We start from the raw sequence: 6,350 nt of genomic DNA, 5'->3' as shown, positions 1-6,350 counted from the left end.
TAGCCAAATATCTAGAAGGCTTGCGGAGGTACTACAACTGCAACATCAAAGGTCATTCATTTGCTGTCGGCAGAAAACAAAAAACCAAAGGGATGCACAAGCTCTCCTCCCCTAGGAAGGGCCTTACGTCGTCAAAGAGGTTACCTAACTAGGTTCTTATCGCCTATGTGACTTGGGCGGAATCAATGTCCCCAACTCATGGCACATCGAACACCTCATATGTTTCTATCCTTGGAACACCCCAGATATGTACTCTCCAGTTTATGATGAATAAAGTTTTGGTCTTCATAATTTGTCTCCATTATTTCTCCATTATGGTTTAATCTTCACTTATGGTAGCCTAGCTTTCAGCTACTCCATAACGAACTCTAATATGAAATTGCCATAACTACGCCGACCACCTTTCTCCAAATCTCCAACATTTTTGCCACATGAGTTTCTTCAAATCACCGAGCATGTTTTCTCTGAATTGCCGAACATGTTTTCTCCAAATCACCGAACACATTTTCTCCAAATCACTGAAAACATTTTCTCTAAATCGCCGAGCATGTTTTCTTTGAATCGCCAACGTATTTCGCCACGTGTTTCTCCAAATCGCCGAAGATTTTTCTCCAAATCTCTAAGATATTTCGCCGATCAGCGAGCTGCATATGTTTAGTTCTATTCTCTATGGAAAAGACCCAGTCTTCGATCTCTCCCTACACGTGCACGGGCTCCGCGCTCGATGTTATGGACTATGGGCTAGCCAAGGCTGAGAGCTCAATAAAGAACTAACTGCTCAGATGCCACTTATACTACGCCTATTTCCATGTTATTTCACTAGCCGCTGAGCAGCTCACATTCTACTCTGCGCTCTATGGAGAAGACCTTGTCTCTGATCTCTCCCTACACATGCTACGGGCTCCATGCTCTATGTTATGGGTGGTCAACTATGGTTTCTTGGTCATGCCTGTTCCTCCTACACGTCCACGGGCTCTGCGCTCGACGTTATGGACTATGGGCTAGCCAAGGCCATATGGCTTAGTAACGAACTAACTGCTCGGATGCTACTTATACTACGTATAATTGCATTAAGGCTATTACTACAATGATTTTTCAACACAAATACAGTCATGCTACATCACATGCACTTTATAACATTTATACACATACATGAATGTTTATTTCTTTCTCGCACGTCCTAACTACCCTCTAAAGATGTTACAGACAATACCCTCCATGCATATCATTGTGCTCTGCCATCACCGTCTATCTCGATGAAGAAGTCTACATCGCCGGCCAACTTCTTCGCTGTGTCCTCCACCTCATCCTCTAGCTACTGGGTTTCCGCCTCACTTAGTCCTTCGGTGAACCCACCCCCTATTGCCTGAAGGTCAATGGCTGGGTAGTGGGATCGAACCACCGTAAGGGCGTGAGTAGCGATGGTCACAATAGCATCACGGTTGAAGATCTTGAAGTTCAACCACGCCACTTTGCACCTCTAGATGATGGTGTCCGAATGTTGCAGCCTGTCGATGGGCTGAGGAGCCGGTTCTAGGTCGACGCAGTCGAGCACCGGTTTAATTGCGGCGACTATAGTGTCGAAGTTATCCCTTTGGGTCCTAGCCTCCTGCACCAGCACATCAAACTGTGCCTTGGCTTTATGATGGTAGCCTGCAAGCGTTACAATGTTCCATCATATAAGGAAACTACTTCAATAGTAACTCCGACAGGAGGTATTCACCTTTTAGCTCCTCGGCCAGTTTGTCTGCTTAGTCTGACTCCTTTGCCTTCTCCTGTCGGAGTTGTTCGACGGCCTGACACAGTTGGCCGAGCTCCATGTCTTGTTCTGCAAGCACAACAGTTATCACCAAAAATATGGCTGTTCAGCAATACAAAATACATTCGCCAATATACCGTACCTGCTTTCTGCTCGGATACACTTCTGAGCTGTTTGGATTTCTGTTCCAACTGTTCGGAGGCATCCCTCAGTTATTTATAGATAGTGGCTAGCTATTCGGACTTACTACATAGCTGCTTGGATGTAGCCGCCAGCTGCTCGGGCAAGACCCCCCTCTGATATTCCAGGTCCCATCTGTTGGACTCTGCAAGGTCTTGCTCGTGCCGGGCCCTCTGGATGTTTCTCTCTAAGAGGTTCATCACCTCCCTGAGTTTCTCGTTCTACTCGGTGAGGGGTTCCATCCCCTTTATCAGCTGGAGCCGCTGCTCGGCAGTCCGAGTTATCCCCTGCAAATGTATAATGCTAATGACGAACTTCGATCTCCAACATCATAGTTGAGCATTCCAAAAGTAGTACTGACCTTGATTTGTTTCATTACTCCGGCGATGGTGGATTTCAGTCTCTTCATCTCCCTAATGGTGTCTTCCTCCTCGATAACCACCACCTCGTCGTCGCGCTTGCGGAGGATTTGGATGGATTGGAGTTGAGGTTTAGCACGCTCGATCTCTTCCACCTTGTCCTCTTCCACCGTAGCTTGAGGCACCATTGGGGGGCTACGTGGCCGGATGGCGGGTCCGACCATCCCCAGCGATGCCTCAGGGGGCGCCGTTTGCTCCTCGGCCACCACCAGCTTCGTCGCCGTAGACTTTGGCGCATCACCGGCAACTCCATCTTCTACTCCCGAAGACCCGACGGTTCCCGCCATTGCCTTGGGTATCGTCGCTGACTCGTCTGTTGCCGGTGCCAATTGTTTGTCACCGCCAAGTCCGCCAACAGCGGCGGTTGACTCCTTCGCCGGCGTTGCTTCCACCCCGAGTTCAGCCCTCGACTATTCAATAGTCTGGACTGGCATTGTCAGATCCTCCGTATGCTTTGCACTGCTTTAGATCGGCTCATCAGTTGGTAGAAAAATTAAGAAACTATAGCAAAGTAACTCCAAGATAAGGGTACTTATGGTTTGGTCTGCCGATTCAACTTCTTGAACCGACGGTGCCTGCTCGAGCCCCCAGGCATAGCTGTGGGGTCGACTCCCCTACTCTAGGAGGGAGGTCCTACCTCCTCCATAGTCGATCTCTGTTCTGTCTGCCGCTCTAGGACCCTCTTCGCCTATCGCTCCGGGTTTACCTCTGCTTGTTGCTCGGGGACTCCCATTGCTTGCCTCGTAGGGACTCTTGTCGTCTGATGTGCTGGGGCTTCCCTCGCCCGCTACTCGGGGACTTCCCTCGTTTGCTGCTCGGGGACTTCTTTGCCTCCCCTTGATTGATCCTCCATGCGCGTGCTGCGTGGAGGCTCCTTCGTGCTCGGTGGAGGAGCTATTGGAACTTCGTTGTCAACAGACCAATTGAACATCATGGTCCTTCGTGTTTGAGTGGCCTGATCATCACCAAGCGAGATGCTACCTAGTTTGAGGGGTGCAGCAGCTGCTATCTTCCTTTTCTTCTAGACTGGCTCATCTGCCGCTGCCCTCTTCTCCTAGGCTTTCTCCGACACCGGGGGAGGACTCTCTGTCCGACCAGCATCCATACCTCCGGACTCCAAAGAAACGCCGATAGAACTTTCTTTAGGTTGAGCCAGTGGTCGTGCATCCACCGCTGGCGGCCAATCACCCCTTGGCACACCAGAAAAGTACACTGCCCTATCCTACGAGTGGATCTTTGCATAAGTGAATCAGTCCACTGCTCGAAAATGACAAAGGATAAAAAGCATCAGGAATACACAACTGAGATATTTACCTAAGGAGGCAGATTTTTACAGTTAAAGGGCTTCGTATACCCTGACATGTTGAATGAGGTAAACGGAGTGAATAGCTCTCCAGCCCACTCTTAAACAATGTCCCTCGACAGCATCTCTGGCCTCTCCCAGGTATCATCGGTCTCCCTCTTGAACTCAAAGGCTAGGTGCGCCCTCTCCTTATAGGGCTGCATGCGGCGTACTATAAAGTTTGCTACTACCAATCCGCCATTGGTCCTCATGCCCTTTATTAAGGCAAGGAGCTCCCTCACTTGTTCCATGTCAGCGCTGCTCAGCGTCTCTGACCAGCTCCTCTGGCTCTCCGGGATGTGGTCGGTGTCGCAGCAGATGACTGAGTTGCTCTGTTTCATGTAGAACCACCTGACGTTCCACCCCTTCACTAATGTGTTCAGCAACACAGTAAGGTACTCGCCCTCCATCCCATTGCGCAGCTGAAGGTACACCCTATCGACCACCTTGGAACCACCGCCGCCTCTCTTCTTCAGCTAGAACAGGTGGCGGAAGAGGTTGAAGTGGGGGAGGATTCCGAGATATGCCTCACAGAAATGGATGAAGATTGAGATGTGCAGAATGGTATTGGGATGGAGGTTGCACAGACTAACCACCCAGAGCTCCAATAGATCCCTCAGGAACAGATGAATAGAAAATCCCAACCTACGCCAGAAATAATCCTCGAATACCACCACTTCATCGGTATGAGGCGTTAGGAAGGAGCTCACCGAGGGCCGGCTACCATCCGGCAGTAGCACGGTCAGGAAGAACGCCAGCCTCCACCAATCTGCTAAGCTCTGCCTCTCCTGTTTGCGATGGCACCCACTCTTCATCACGCTGGGCGCCGGCGCTCGCCTTCTTGGGGCTTGTTTTCTTCGATTTGGCAGCTCCCTTCTTCGGCGCCATCTCTCAAATGTGATTTGGGTTTGATGAGAGAAGCAAATGTGGATGCGAATCTGGAAACACGAGGACTAAGGATGAAGATGGAATCCCAAAGTGGCAAAGGTGGGAATGCAGGATGTGGCAGCATAGTTATAAAGCACTTTCCCCACCCTTTCGCATTCGAGGGTTTTTGGGGAACCGTTTCTGCGATTTGCGCCCCTCCGAATTCTCCGACGTGGCTAAATGGGTCGTAACCTGGGCTTTCACGCAACCGCAGCCCATGTCGCTCATTTATCGCCGCTGTTGGTTATCAGTCGCTGAATAATCGCCGACTTCTCCACCATTTATTGAGGCTCAGTAACAGTTACTGTACAACCATTACTCTGGTTTTTCTCTACGGTTGGGTTTTTCAGATATCTTTGTAAATGGCTCAGGGACTGGCAGCCTGCTCGGCTGGTCTTTTTACTATTTTTCTATTTCTGACCCTGGCACCACATGACTGCGTCACCTACTGTCAGGCTCGGAGACTAAGTGGGCACACTTCACCTTGCGGTGAATGTGCTCTCTCTCATTTCAGGGCTACGCTCGAGGACTGGCTGCCTGCTCGGCTGGTGTTTTACTATTCTTCTATTTTGGACCCTGGCACCACATGACTACGTCATCTACTGTTAGGCTCGGGGACTAAGTGGGCACACTTCACCTCGTGGTGAATGTGCTTGCTTTATTCAAGAAGACTCCACGCCTCTTGAAGCTGAAGACTATCTCCTTTTCTCGTGGTCGGACTCTAAGTGGGCACACTTGGTCCACTACGAAGAAATTTTCGATTCTGAACTTGAGCTCCTTACACCCTTATGGCAAGCCGTGCTTGGGTTATGCTACTCGGCTATGGTTCATGCTGCTCGGTGACAATACACGCTGCTCGGCAACTGCTCACAACTACTTGGCAACTCATCATGGTGGTCAGACCATGAGTTCGATTGCTTGGCTTCATTCGCACCTGCTCGGACAAGCTCAAGGCGGCGTTGCACTAAGGGTACAAGGTGTTTAGGGACTAGTTGTGGGGGGTATGACCTCGGATACCCATGGTAGACCACATGGGCTGCGCCCTCAGGGGCGGCCCAGCCCACAAGACGAAGCCTTGCGGGGCACAACTCTACTCGGCGTCTCCCACAAGACATCTAGAAGATATCCTGAAGGTACTACGAGATCTATTAGGATATGTATGATCCTAAAATTCCTGTAATCAGTTATTATTTTTTGGTTATCTCTCAGATCTAACTGACTTATAACCCTGCTCCTCATACTATATAAGGCGGGCAGGGACCCCCTCCAAACTCACGCAATATCATACGATGGCTAATACAAACCAACAGACCATAGGAGTAGGGTATTATGTCATACTGACAGCCTAAACCTATCTAACTCGTGTGTCTTTGTTGCCTTCTTGTTGTTGATCTCACACTCCTCTATCGATCAATCTACCTTCGTGGGATACCCCTTAGAGGATTGCCGACGATATTATGTCGATAGTTGACACGCTAGGTAGGGGCTTGCGTGCTGTTTCCCTATCGAACAAGATGGCTTTTTCTGTAGGCTCTTCATCCCTCCCGTAGCCTAGCCAGATCTTCACAGTCAGATCGATCTCCTAGATCATCAACGCTGATGGAGTCGGAGAGCTCCTTGAGCTGGCGCAGATCGATTCTGTGCTGATCATCTCCACACCTGTGACTGCAGATCCAATCTTGGAACCACCTCTGAGGTCGCCTTCATCAGCAACTCGCCGCTT

The sequence above is a fragment of the Miscanthus floridulus genome, chromosome 9 (genome assembly GCF_019320115.1).
Source record: "Miscanthus floridulus cultivar M001 chromosome 9, ASM1932011v1, whole genome shotgun sequence".
Taxonomy (NCBI): domain Eukaryota; kingdom Viridiplantae; phylum Streptophyta; class Magnoliopsida; order Poales; family Poaceae; genus Miscanthus; species Miscanthus floridulus.
This window is presented reverse-complemented; position numbering follows the sequence as displayed.